This window comes from Myotis daubentonii, chromosome 12 (assembly GCF_963259705.1).
Source record: "Myotis daubentonii chromosome 12, mMyoDau2.1, whole genome shotgun sequence".
Lineage (NCBI taxonomy): Eukaryota > Metazoa > Chordata > Mammalia > Chiroptera > Vespertilionidae > Myotis > Myotis daubentonii.
The window spans coordinates 56,623,416-56,638,359 of NC_081851.1; the positions used below are offsets into that span (position 1 = coordinate 56,623,416).

At 42.8% G+C, this 14,944-nt stretch overlaps 1 long non-coding RNA gene across 1 annotated transcript in view; it reads left to right on the forward strand.

The window, feature by feature from the left end:
- The window catches only part of LOC132213402 (uncharacterized), a 32,406-nt gene extending 18,980 nt beyond the window's left edge, over positions 1 to 13,426 (forward strand). Inside the window, exons 3-4 of the long non-coding RNA XR_009447980.1 lie at positions 12,430 to 12,528; positions 13,204 to 13,426. This is a non-coding gene — a long non-coding RNA (uncharacterized LOC132213402). The remainder of the gene's footprint in view (positions 1 to 12,429; positions 12,529 to 13,203) is intronic.
- Positions 13,427 to 14,944: the final 1,518 nt, after the last annotated feature.

The following is a 14,944-nucleotide window of genomic DNA, read 5'->3' on the forward strand; positions in this document are numbered from 1 at the left end:
AGAAAGTTAAAAAGCAAAGCAGTAAAAGGGAGTTAGAAAACAAAAGACCTATAATGTTATTAGAACCAGAGATATGCCCAAGGCACTCAGGTTTTAAGAGAGATGCTTAGCCTATTTGTACTTATGTAGTTACTAGAGGCCTGATGCATGAAATTTGTGCAAGAGTAGGCCTTCCTTCCCCCGCTGCCGGCACCGGCTTCCCTCTGGCACCCGGGACCTGGGCTTCCCTCGCAGCCCTGGCTTCGTCCGGAAAGACATCCAGTCTAATTAGCATATTACACTTTTATTATTATAGATTGACAAACAATTACTTTATATTAGGTTATATCTACTACCTTGCTATTTGTTTTCTATTTGTCCCCTGTTTTGGTTCATTTTTCTCTCTATTCCTGACTTTTTGGGGGGCTATTTTTTAGCATTTCATTTTAACTCCATTTTAGTTATACCTCTTTGTTTTATTTTTGCTTCCTACTCTAGGAATTGCTATATGCAATTTTTACTTTTTACAGACTATAGTTTATTAATATTATGCTACCTCATATGTTGTGAAAAACTGTACAAGAAACTTCTTTAGCTCCTCTGTACCTTGCACCATTATGTTCATATTTTACTTTTACATGTATTATAAATCCCATGATATATTATTATTATTTATTTTGTTTTAAACTGTCTAAATAATTAAGGGGGGAGAAGTAGTTTTTTATTTTCCCACATGCCTGCCACTGCCAGAACTCTTTATTTCTTCCTGTTACTTTGTGTTCCTATCTGGTATTGCTTCCCCTCAGTTTGAAGAACTTCCTTTAGCACTTCTTGTAGCTATAGATTCTCTCAATTTTTGCTCCTCTGCAAATATCTTTATTTCACCTTAATTTTTTAACTATATATAATTTCACTGGTTCTATAACTCAAGGTTAAAGATTTGTGCTCTCAGCACTTTAAAGATGTTGTTTCATTGTCTTCTGGCCTGCATTGTTTCTATTTAAAAATAATAATTCATATTCATGTTACCTTGTATGCAATCTTTCTTTGTTTCCCTGCTTTCTCTTAATATTTCTCTTTATCTTTTTGAGCAATTTGACCATAATGTGTCTAGGTGTGTATATTTATCTTATATGAGCTTTGTTAAAATTTTTGGATCTACATATTGATTTTTTTTATCAAATTTGAGAAATATTTAGCCATTGGTTTCTTAACACATTTTCTTTTCCAATTACATGTATATTAGATTATTTGAAATGATTCCATATGTCACTAACAGTTTGTTAATTTTTAAAAATACATTTTAATATATTTTTATTGATTTCAGAAAGGAAAGGAGAAGTAAAGAGAGATAGAAACATCAATGATGAGAGAATCATTGATTGCCTGCCTCCTGCGCGCTCCCTACTGAAGATTGAGCCTGAAACCCAGGCATGTGCCCTGACCAGGAATCAAATCTTGACCTCCTGGTTCATGGGTCAACACTCAACCACTGAGCAACGCCAGCTGGGCAAGTTAAATGAGCATATTAAAAATTTAAGAGCAACTGCTGAAAAATAAAACAAATAATTTTAAACTAATTGAGGAAACCAAGGGAGGAATATGGAAAACTCAATCAATCCGTTAGAGGAGTAAAAAGTTGGAGAAGGAAAGAAGAAAAGTAAGTATAGTAAATAAAAAATAATATGTCAGGGGAAAAGTCCCACTATATCAATTATCATAGTTAATATAAATGAATTAAACTTTCCTATTATGGTACAGGGAATATTAGAATGGATAAAAGGCCAAAATCTAGGTATATACTGTTTACAAGAGGCATACCTAAAATAAAAACACAGAAAGATTAAAATTAAGAAATAAAAAAAATATATACTATACAAATACTAATGAAAAGAAAACTGGCTTATAGGTAGTAATAAGAATTATTTAACAATAAAGAGAATAATCCACCAAGAAAACATACCTATTGTAAATCATTATAAATAGTAATTGTAAATTGCTCTAAACTCTCTAGAAAGTAATTTGTTAATATGTATCAAAGGCCTTAAAAATAACTTTTAAATCATAAAACTCCATTTATTGGAATTTATCCTAAAGAAATAGTTGTATGGATGAGCAAAAATAAATATAAACAATGTGGCACAGATAATAGTTGTTAGAACCAGGGGCTCTGGTGTCTGGGTTCAAATCAGGTCTGTATCTCACTTTTCTGGTTTGTAACACTGGGGTAATAATAATAATAAATAATAATAATAATAATAATAATAATAATAATAATACATAGAGATGTTATAAATATTAAATGAGGAAACACACATAATGTGCTTAAAAGAGTAGCAGGCTCATAATGGTAAACATGGTATTTAATATGTTCTAAGTGATCTATACCCTATAAGTTGATTCTTACAGGGTCTCTTCTGAAGTAGTGCTATCGTTATTCTCATTTAAGAGATGAAGAGACAGGCATATAGAGGTCAGGTAACTTGCCAAGGTTACATATGAAGCAAATGCTGGGGCCAGGATTAGAACCCGGGCGGTTTAGCTCCTGAGTCTGTCCTCTTAACCACTATGCTATTATTACTAAACTGAAGTGCTGGAAACAATCCAACTAGAGAGCTGGGTAAATAATTTATTCATAAAATGAAATATTGGTCATCCATTTTAAATACCAATGTCAAAGTAGATAATAAAAAAAATAGCTAACTTTAATTAGATACTTTACTATGTAAAAACACTATTAGAAGCATTTTATACAGATTATGTCAATTAACCCTCATAAAAATTTAGGAGCTATTATTATTCCCTTCCAGATGAGGAAAGGCACTTGCCCAGTATCCCATAATAGCCAACGTGGCAGAGACAAGACTAGAACCTGGGCAGTCTGAGACTTACCTCAACTCTTAACGCCACACCAGAGATCTATGCACAGAAACTCTGCCCAGCCTCCCTCAGCCTCTCTTACTTGACGTCCTCTCTTCACCTCACAATTAATCCCAGCCCACAATAATTTCCAGGTAAAAACCTGGGAATCTTCTTAGAATGTTCCTCTTTCTCTTGACTCCTACATTGGCTCCATCATCAAGTCTTACCTAAGTCTACCTCTAAAATGTCTTAAATCTGCTTGCACTTTGCCATCCTCCTCACACCACTCATCTCGTCTTGCTATGATGGCCACACCTCTCAAAGGATCTTCCTATTTACCCACTTCTCGGCCCCAATCCACTCTTACACAACTGCCAGGGAGATCCTTTCAGAAGGTAAAAAGATTCTAAAAATTCATTTATTCCCTTGTATTACAATTTGCATCAGTTCTACACTCCTTAACATTCTGGAAGGTGCCCCATAACTGCCTTCTACCTTCCTTTGTCACTTCCTTGTGCCACCTCTGCCCAAGGCTTCTTTCTATGCCAACTTCACAGACTCTCTTCCACCTCCAGGGCCCTCCACACGCCTCTGTCTGGCCGGCTCCTCCCCATACAGTTCTCAGAGCTGATTTCTTTGGATCCTCAAGGATCAGTGGACATATCATGTTCTCAGAGAAACGTCTCTGACCACTCAGGCCGAAGCAGTCACTACTGGCTCCAGTGTTCTCTCTCAGGCATTCCCCCCATTCTTTCTCTTCATAATACCTTATTCTTTCAGTCAGTGAATCTTTATTGAGTACCTACTGTGCGTCAGACTCTCTTCTTGTAGGGAGAAGGGAACACAACAGTGAGCAACATAGGACGTGCCACCGCTTGCAATTATATTGTAATTTATTTATTTATGCAGTGGGACTTTACATATGAATTTTTGCTTTATTCCCACGAATAGAGAAACGTCAGGAAGGAATATGTGATTCCTCTCTCCCTAGTTCTCAAAGCAGCTTAGCCTTCGTGGCCCAGCGTCTAGGCCAGCCGTGGGCAAACTACGGCCTGCGGGCCGGATCCGCCCGTTTGAAATGAATAAAACTAAAAAAAAAAAAAAGGCCGTACCCTTTTATGTAATGATGTTTACTTTGAATTTATATTAGTTCACACAAACACTCCATCCATGCTTTTGTTCCGGCCCTCCGGTCCAGTTTAAGAACCCATTGTGGCCCTTGAGTCAAAAAGTTTGCCCACCCCTGGTCTAGGCTCTTGTGGGAAAGTCCCCTCTCTCACGTGTTGGAGGGCCTCTGAGGAGGCAGCTAGCATTGGGCAAGGGAAAGAAGGACTGGAAACTGGTGTTTTGAAAAGATGGTGGAGGGTTTCCACATATGAGCAAAACCATATGGTATTTGTCTTTCTCTGACTCTTACTTTACTTCACATAATACCTTCTTGGTCCATCCATGTTGTCACAAATGGTAAGATTTCATTCCTTTTTATGGCCAAGTAATATTCTACTGTGTACATGTACTACGTCTTTTTTTATCCATTTGTCTACTGATGGACACTTAGGTTGCTTCTATATCTTGGCTACTGTAAATAATGCTGCAATGAACATAGGGATGCATAGGTCTTTTTGAATTAGTGTTTTGGATTTCTTTAAAAAGAGTAAATTGCCCTAGCTGGTTTTGCTCAGTGGATAGAGCATCGGCCTGCAGACTGAAGGGTCCCAGGTTTGATTTCAGTCAAGGGCACATGCCCGGGTTGTGGGCTCAATCCCCAGTGGGGGGGGGGGGGGGTGCAGGAGGCAGCCAATCAATGATTCTCTTTCATCATTGATGTTTTTATCTCTCTCTCTTTTCCCTTCAATAAAAATATACATGTATTTTTAAAAATAAAAGAGTAAATGAACAAACAAAACAAAAACAGACTCGTAGATACAGAGAACAAACTGATGATTGTCAGGTGGAAGGGGGGTGGGGGGCTGGGTAAAGGTGAAAGGACTGAGAAGTACAAATCTATAGTTACCTAATAACCCCTGGGATGTAAGCACAGCAGAGGGAATGCAGTCAATAATATTGTAATAACTATGCATGGTGCCAGGTGGGCACTGGGGGGATCACTTTGTAAGTGATATAAATGGCTAACCACTTTCCGTACACCTGAAACTTATATAATATTGAATGTCAACTGTAATTGAAAGAAATAAAATGAAACTGGGGGGGAGGTAGAGGGGGTGGTGCCGGGAGACTGAGTAAATTCCCAGGGACAGAATGCAGTGGGAGCAGGGATTTCCTCTGAGATTGAAAACCCAGTACCTCCAACTCTGAAGCAAGCCTGGCTGGTGGGAGCCACAGGGCTGCTGGGAGCAGCGGGGGCTGTGAGCTGGCAGAACAGGCGCACTGCAGGGACTGGGACGGAGGGCTGAGCATGTGAGAGCTGCTTCCGATTTTCTGGCCACAAAAACCCCAGGATTTTGGTACAATCCATGGGAAAGGAAATGACCCCAACAACTAATGTTGGACTTAGTACAGAGCTTGGCATGGGTGGAGCTGAGAGGCAGCTTTGGTGGGATTTTTGTGGAGTCCTCCCTTTAAACCCAAGTGCCATGAAGCAATTCCTATCAGTGGCTGCGGTGGACCCACCACGTGCCTCCTCCCTAAGTTGGTTTTGTTTAGTGTTGTAACCAGTGCCTAACAGAACACTTAGCCCCTAGGGGCTCAGTAAATGCTTGTTCCATGAGCCACTCTGGAAAATTATAAATAAAAATGTTAGCATGACTAACACGGGAGAAGGGATTATAGGCAACTTTAAAATGAAAATTTAACCCACCAAAGTTACAAATGCCCTTATCTTTTGACCTTAAAATTCCTTTTCTAGTCATTTATCCTATAATTATACGAGCATATGTGAGAAATTATTCATGTGTAAGGCACTTCTTTGCAGTCTTTTTGCAATAGCAACAGATTGGAAGCAATCCAAATATCTATCCATAGGAGACTTACTAAATAAATTACAGTGAAATACTATACAGCTGAAAAAAGAATGTCTTTATGTAATGAAAAGGAATGTTCTCCAGAATACATTATTAAATGAAAAAAACAACAATAGAGCAGTGTGTGACTATAGTGGGTAAAAAGGGAGGAAAAACAATAGGTGGGTGTGTTTGTGTTTGAGTAACATACCTCTGCAAAGGTGCACACAAAACAATAATGCAGGTTGCCTTTGGGAGGGGGAATTGAATGGATGGAGTAGGGTGGGAGAGTAGGTTTTTGCTGATTTTTTTTGTTGGTCTTTTAAATTTTTTGATCATATTAATGTGTTTCCTTTTTTAAATAAATATATTAACAAAATTATTTTTAATTTTGCTCCTTTTTCGTCTCATAAAGGAAAGAGATTTTTTTTCCAATTAATTTCTTTTGGTTTGTTTGTTAATCCTCACTTGGGGATATTTTTCCATTGATTTTTAGAGAAACTGAAAGGGAGGGGGAGAGACACAGAGTGAGAAACATCTATGTGAGAGAGACACATCAACTAGTTGCCTCCCATACACGCCCTGACCAGGCCTGGGGTCAAGCCTGCAACCAAAGTACATGCCCTTGACCAGAATCAAACCCAAGAACCATCAGTCTGAAGGCCAACACTCTATCCACTGAGCCAAACCAGCTAGGGCTCCAATTAATATTTTAAATATTTTAATTGTGGGCTCATCTGCACAAGGATTTTTTTTCATATTTTTTCACAGTGGATTTTTTTTTAAATTAAAGTCATCAGGGCAACATTGGTTTATAATATTATATAAATTTCAGGTGTACAACTTTATAATATGACAGCTGTATAGAAAGAGAATTTTTAAAAAGGAAAAAGAGGTAACAGGGGAGACCATTGACAGAAAGTAAGGTCTAATTGAAAAGGAAAAAAATCTACATTGGTTTTCATCTGGAAATGTGTTTTGAGGTGCCCCTTTGTGTTAAGGATGTTAAACCAAATGTGCTTGAGCCTTTTCATCAATGGGACTAGTAATAGGAATCATGTAGGGGGCTATATTTTTTAAAACATGTCCTGTGAATTCCTCTAAGTAGAAGTGATTTAAAAATCCACTTATATTGCAGTCTTCTCTTCAGACTTTATTGTCATCAACATCTGCTTTTTAAAAGAAAACAGCTTTCATCCAGGGAATACTGCTGAGCTCTGTCAAAGCTACTTACAGGAACCAAACGTGTCTCCAGTCTGGAGGAGCGAGCTGCAGCCCACGTGCGCACCAGAGGCTGTGCTGGTAGGGGGTAGGGGTTGAGGGGGGGGGGGGGGGCGCAGGCGGTGAACGGCTGGGCCACAGAACCTGCAAGAAATCAACTCAGAGTGTTGCTGGTGGATGGGAAACCGGGGCTGTAGGGACTCGGGACTTTTTAGGGTGTCACTAGTCTACTAGCCAAACAAAAGAACACCTGATACTGACCATAATAGATGAGCATCCTCAAAACCCACCTCCTCCTGATTCTCTTATGCCACCTGCCCTCCTGGGCTTCCCAGTTTCGCAGACACATCCTGATTGTCCCCACCACGGTTGGGTCATACATGTAATATATGTTGCCTTCATCAGTGGGTAATACCTTCTTTAATTATGTCCCCTCCACAGAAAGTTTGAGCCAGAAAGGACCTTAAGGGCCATCTCCATTGCCCAAGTAAAGAAACAGAGTCCTGGGCACACACAATACCAGCGGAGTGAGTGGATGTTCCACTCACCTCCTCCTTGGACCAACCTGGACTTACACCTACAATATATAGACCAATCGACCTGAACAACCAACTGAAGACGAGCTGGAGAGAGGTCTTATAACCAAGGAGTTACAGGAGAAGCCACGTGGAGACTGGTAGGAGGGGCGGAGATGCGAGAAGGGCTGGGCCCACTCCCACTGGTGGCGGCTGAGATTCCAGAGGGATATCTTAGCTGCAAAGGTTCCCCCAGAGAAGTGTGGGGTCTCAACCCCAAGCCAGGAAGAGGCACCCACATAACATCTGGCTGTGAAAGTCAGGGGGATTTTATCTGCCAGGGAGAGATGGGAGTCTGCTAGAGACACAGGTACCCTCTTAAAGGGCCAATGCACAAAATTTCGTTTGCAGCCACTCACCTTGGGCTCTGGTGGGTGAGAAAAGGTGAAGGGATTAAGCAAAAAAACACCAAGATAAACCTCATAGACACAGACAACAGTATGGTGATTGCCAAAGGGAAAGGAGGATAGGGCATTATGCTGCCTCCCATTTGTGCTGAGGGATAAAGGAAATGATTAAATAGGACAATGTATATAAAATACCCCTCACAGGGTCTGGCGTTTAGTATGGGCTCGCTAAAGGGCAACTGTTATTATTACTGACAAATGGCTTTACAGTCAGAAGACTTAAAACTGGAAGATTGTGGTGAGAAATTTAAAAAGAAATGCATATACCTATCAGGATAAAATTTTTAAAAAAAAATAGCGACACCACCAAATGTTGGCAAGTTGTGAATTATTCAGACATTGCTGGTAGAAATAAAAAATGGCACAGCCATTCTGGAAAAGTTCAGCAGTTTCTTATGAAACAAAACATGCAAACCCCATACAATCCAGCAATTAATTGTACCATTGGCATTTATTCCAGATAAATGGACACTTAAATTTACACAAAAACCTGTACAGGAGTGTTCATAGCAGCTTTATTTTTCTTTGCCAACTAGAGGTCTAGTGCATGAAATTCATGCACTCAGTGGGGGGGGGGGGGGGGCTCAGCCTGGCCTGTGCCCTCTCACAGTCCAGGAGCCCTTGGGGAATGTCCACCTGCCGGGTCCCCCCTGGGGAGCAGGCCTAAGTGCTGCTGCGGAGGCGGGAGAGGCTCCTGCCATTGCCACTGTGCTTACCAGCCATCAACCTGGCTTCTGGCTGAGCAGTGCTCCCCCTGTGGGAGCGCACTGACCACCATGAGGCAGCTCCTGCGTTGAGCATCTGCCCCCTGGTGGTCAGTGCACGTCATAGTGACCGGTCGTTCCACCATTTGGTCGATTTGCATAATAGCCTTTTATTATATAGGATCACCATAAGCAACCCAGATACCTTCAATGAGCGAATGGTTAAACAAATTGTATTCCATCCACACCTTTCAATGCTGCTCAGCAAATAAAAGGAAAGAAAGAAAGAAAGAAAGAAAGAAAGAAAGAAAGAAAGAAAGAAAGAAAGAGAGAAAGAAAGAGAGAGAGAAAGAGAAGAAGAAAAGAAAAGAAAAGAAAAACTATTGATAGATGCAACAACCTGGATGCATCTCAAGGGGATTATGCTGATTTTAAAAAGTCAATCCCAAAACGTATCATATATGACATATGATTCTATTTATGTAGCATTTTGAAATGACAAAAGCATAGAGAATTAGAACAGATTGCCAAAAGTTTCCAGGTTGCCAGAGGTTAGGGACTGAGTGAGGGTGCGAAGGAGGCAGTGAGCGGGGAGAAGGTGGGTGGGGCTATAAGAGGCCAGAGGAAGGGATCCTTGTGGTACTGGGACTTCTGTATCTTGACTCTGCTGGTGGATACACAAAACTGCACAGGTGATAAAATTTCACAGAATTAAATGCATACATGAGCATGCACACAATACACACATGTAAAACTGGTGAAATCTGAACCACGTGAGTGGATTGCATCAATGTCAGTTTCCTCCTTGTGATAGCATGCTATAGTTTTGTAACCAGTTACGGGAAACTGGTTGAGGAACACACGGGTATCTCTGAATTATTTCTTACAACTGTGTGTGAATCTGTGACTATCTCAAAGTAAAATGTTATTTTTTAAAAAGATGCCTTCTAAACTATAAGGATCATATATATGTGTGGGGGGGTATTATTTCTATAGTATGAATTCTAGGACCACATTTACTATTGTCTAAATATCAGATTATTCACTACAGTACGGACTAGCACAATACTGGGAGCAACTTAAATACTTAAGCACCCGCCAATAGAGTAGTGGTTAAATAAATTGCAGTGCCTCTGTAAAATATGATGTTATACAACTTTAAAATAAAACAAGGACGCGCTGGATGTACAAATATAGAAAGATTCTAAGGATCTGTTGTTAAGCTTTAAAAAAAGCAAAGTGAAGGACAGTGTATATGGAATGATATAATTTGTATCTTAAAAATAGTATTTGATATATACCTAGAAGTCTCTGGAAGAACATATGAAAAACTAGTAACAGTGGTATATAGTTTGGTTTAGTTTTTGAGGCAAGGAGCATACATATGACAGAGGGGACCAAGTTGGGAGCCTGACTTCACTGTATGCCTTTGTGTGTTTTTTGGATTTTGAACCATTTGACTAAATTATTCAACATATTAATTTAATCCAATAATTTTACAATTGATGACAATTGAGCTGCAGATCTCTCACATTTAACGAAATGTGCCTCAGGCCTTCGGCGCTGTGCTAGTGGACATGGGTATTTTAACAGATATTTTTCTCTGCAGCATAAAGCACAAGGGCTTCCTGTGATGTGTGAGGTCTGCAGGTGGGGCGATGGGAGATGGAATGGCTTGAGGATTAGAAGGTGTCCTGGAGAAGTTGGCATCTAAGCTGACATAGCTTATAAATCAAAGAAGAGATATAAGAGCAGAGGGGGAGGGGTGGGTACAGAGAGCTTTGCAAAATCAGGCCTCTAACTTCCCACCTGTAACCATTTTCCAATAAGCAATCAAGAAACACTTACTGAGATGAATTCCTCTTAACCAGTGTCACTCCTAAAGAAGAACACATCTTTCCCATTCACTTGACACTGTCACCTTCTACAGTGAGCACCTCCTCTATTTCCTTGAACTTTTCTCTGGCATTGCATTTATGATGCTGGGGGTTGGCTCCTGTGCCACCCTCCTGGGCTCTCCTCTGTCTGCCTGCCTCCTGCCATCATCCCACCTGTGCTTGAGGATGCAAGGGCAGTCCTCTTCATTGCTCCCCAGGGCTTCCACCCCAGGCCCTGGGGTGAACTGCTACCCTGCTTAGCCAACTGGACTCCCGTGAGCCTTCACATCCAGCCCCGCCCAGAGGGAGCCCCACCTGTATTAGAGCACGGCTTGCCATGGCTGAGAAGAGGCTCATCCATGTGCTCCCCCAATGGCCCCCTCGCTTGTACCTCTGGGCCTTTGCACGCACTGTTTTCTCTGCCTGGAGCATAACTTGAGCTCACCTTCCATGTATTCAGTAAATATTTATTAAGCACTTACTCTATGTCAGGTACCGTGTGAGTTCTAGCATAAAAGTGAACAAAACAGACAAAAAAACACAACACCCTTGTTTTCACCAAGTTTGCAGCTGTTTTAGGTGGAACTTCCATTCCAGGAAAACTTCCCTGACCTCTCATGAATGCTTTCCTTTAACGGCCCTCCTACGTAACCCCTAGACCTGTCCTTCCCACCAGGGCAGCAGCCTTCCCTTCTGGCCCAATACTCCATGGATGGGTCTGTAGGGCAGCCCCCTCTTACCCAGGATGGGCCATCCTCCTCGAATACTGCTCCAGCTGGCAGCCCCGACAGGCCCCTTCCTGCCCAGGAGATAAATTCATTTCACAGAAGTATTTGGAAGATTGAATGAGATCATTGGTTGCCGACTGTCCAGCACAGGACCCGGGGCAAAGAAGATGAATAAATTTGTATTCATTGTAGGGTCGTGATTACAAGCAAGGATGATGAGGTCAGACAGGGTTTAAATCTTAAGGTATCACTAACTCTGGGACTTGGAGCAACTGACTTAATTTCTCTGTAATTCAGTGCCCCCATCTATAAAGTGGGGGCTGATGATGACAACAGCTAAAATATTTTGAAAAAGTAGAATGTGCATTTCTAAGCACTTTGCATACATCATCTTACAGCGAGGTTAGCACACTCTCCAAAAATCACAAAGTTGGCAATGACATCCCAGGCTGCCCATTCCCAAAGCATGAGCCCTTGATGCCTTCCCTCACCCCAGGCTTCCTAGTGGTTCCTCCCTCAGTGGGTTGTTGTAGGAATGAAATGAAATGATATGTGTGAAGCATTTGGCACAGTGTCTGGCAAATGGAAAGTGATCCATGAATGTTAGTGATGCTCACTACTGTTATTACTGTTACCATTCATTTGCTCCATAGCAAAACATTTCCATACGTGACTAAAGTCTTAATTGAGGGAGCAAAGCATTTTGTTTTCTTCAATCACATCAGTAGAAAGAGAAAGCTCTCTGTCAGAGAACTCAGTGAAGGCTGGCTTCAGGGCAATTCATTTTCCCACAAATGATTCAGCGGTAGCCTGTGTTGTATGAAACATAATGGTGGAAGCAGCAAATCCTTGGTGGGTACGTTATTGCCCGGGAAATGGGCTCCTAAGCCTTATGACATGGGCTGACCTCCTGGCGAGGCTACCAGTTCATCAGCAGGCATTTCCTGAAAACCTACTGTGTGTCCAGGTGCTGAGAGGGGCGGGGAGAGGAGGGTGGGAAGGGAGTGAATGTAGGACTCATAGAAGAATGAATGACAGGCAGTCCAGCTCTCAGGGACACTGTGAGACACAGTATGAACGTGAGTCGTTAAATAATGCTGCCTGCCCTCCTTGTAGCTCCAAGCTCACCACCAACACAGTACGAGCTATGAATACAAGGAAAAGGAGATCGCGCAGGCCGGAAGGCTGATTGGAGAAGGAGAACCTTGACAGCAGGTAGGATCTGAATAAGCGATGAGGATTATACATGGGAAGGTCATTAGCAAAGATCTGGAGCCAAAATACACCCCAACGCTTATGTTGAGGATGGTGACCAGGTGGATATGACAGGAGGGGCGATGGGGAAGTCCGGTTGAATGGGGCCAGGGGAAAGCCACAGCGCAGTGGGCACGGAAAAGCCAAAGGCTTCCACCACAGCCAGAAGCAATAGGGAGCTAGAGGTTCCAACCCACCCAAAGGTGCTGGTCACCCATCAAGCTGCACCCCACTTGAGATCATGGTGCCTGGCCCACAGCAGGCGCTCACCTGCCATGTTAACACAATGGCGCTGCAGTCAGATTCCTGCACCAGACTAATGTCAAGGCAGGGATGTCACATTTCAGAGTCCACCACTCCCCAGAAGTTAGAGACTGGAAGGTGGCAGATAGATTTTAACCACAATTCAGTCCAGAGCACTAACGCTGCATCTCTGGCACCTGGAGGATGGTGGGTGCTTGTATGCATTGGTTCTCAAAGGAGTAAAGAAAATTCTCAGTGCACCTGTTCCCCACCCCACCCACCCCTCCCCACCACCACTAGGGACAAGTGCAGGGTGTCATCAGGGTCTCTGTTCCTTGTGTCTGGCGTGCCTACAGCCAGGTAGCATTTGTTCAAGCTTCATTCCTCCCACAGCTACTTCTAGATCTTCGCTGACAAGTGAAGATGACAGTGCATCTGAAAAACTGAATATTTACTGTATTTTAATTTAAAAATTGATACTGGTTTCAGTTCTTGGAAAGCTGAATCAAGTTGTTTGGAACAACTGAGGTATGTGGAGCTACTTTTCAACTGTCAGTTTAATGAAATCTAAATACAACCAAGTATTTCCGATGACAATCTAGTGCCTGACTCAAGATATTCTGTAGGTATAAAATATGCACTAGATTTCAAAGATTAGGATGTAAAATATATACATGGATGTAATACATCCATCCATGTAATTAGGAAGTAATATATACACATATATATCTTCCACAATTTTTTTATTCATTGCATGTTGAAAGGATAATATTTTACATGTATTGGTTAAGTGATGTAGGTTAGTAACATTAATTTTGACTTTTAGAGAGGGGCTTCTAGAAGGTCTTAAATTTCATGCATTCTGCATTAGATTTCTGTGGGACCGTGGCGGACCACACCCTCCTTCCCTCCAAAGCAAACTAAAAGGAGACGGAGGGTGGCCGAGGATTTGGGAAGCAGGGAAAGGAGCACCAGGAGAAGGAAGGAACCCGACCGCCTCTAGGAAGGACATGGTGCTGACCTTCATTCAGTTATAAACGCAGCCAGCTCACACCGTGTGCCCGCACTGCCTGGTGAACTCAGTCCTCACCGTCACACCATAAAGGAAGTTCTTCATTACCTCTGTGTTACAGATGAAGAAGCCGAGGGCACAGAGAGGTGGAGTTCCCTGCCCAAGGCCACACAGCGGGTGAGTGGCAGATTCGGAGTGTTTAACCCAGGCCGCCTCTAGGGCCTGAGCTCTAAACGCCCCTGACAGACTGCTTCTAATTTTAGATTATTGCTATCAATCCAACCTCCTGTGTGTGTATCAGTGTCAGATTGAATTCCACTCTCCCCCGCTTCTAAATATTCATGACTTCACTTCCCTCTCGCCACATCTCTTGCACATCTCACATTCCTCACCCCAGCAGCTGACTGGGTCCCCAACTTCTGGTGGCCCAGCCGCACCCCACCTCCAGCCTCCCACCCCGCCACCCCCGCCTGGCCTGGCCCTGGCAGTGCAGAGCCCTCACATCACCCAGGGAAGGCCCTCTGAATGGAGGCAATGGCACTTCTTCTGAACCCCTCAAAATTAAATGTGATTTTTAAAATGGACAGCATGACTAGGAGCGTTTTGGTGGGGTGCAAGGGGGGCTGAGGGGAACAGGGGAGGGATATGCTTTACCTTACAGAGTGCTGCCGACTCAAGGATAGCGGCCTCGTCCACTTCACAGATGAGGAGACAGAGGCTGGGCCGGTGAGTGAGGACTCCCTGAGCTCTGGGCAGTGGCCTGGGGACTCCAGGTGAGAAATTGGGTGGGCAGTTTGGTGAATGGAGACGATGCTGGCGACACCACTCATTCAGGCTTATCACTTGCCAGGAGCAGTCACCCTGTCCCTGCTCACCCAAATATCTGTCCCTAAGCATCTGGCTGCCACGGCCTCCCGCCAGGGCCCCACACCTGTGTCCCCAGAGAATGAAACAGGCACACATGATACCCCCTCCGTGGGAGAGTCAGATAAGGCCAGGGATTGCTTACCAGTGGTAATTGGTGAGTACATCTGACTGGATGGGCGAGAGGCTGGCTGAGGCCCCTTCTTCCTCAGGTTCTCCTGCCCCTGCCAACGGCAGAGGAGGGTGCTGCCTGACAGG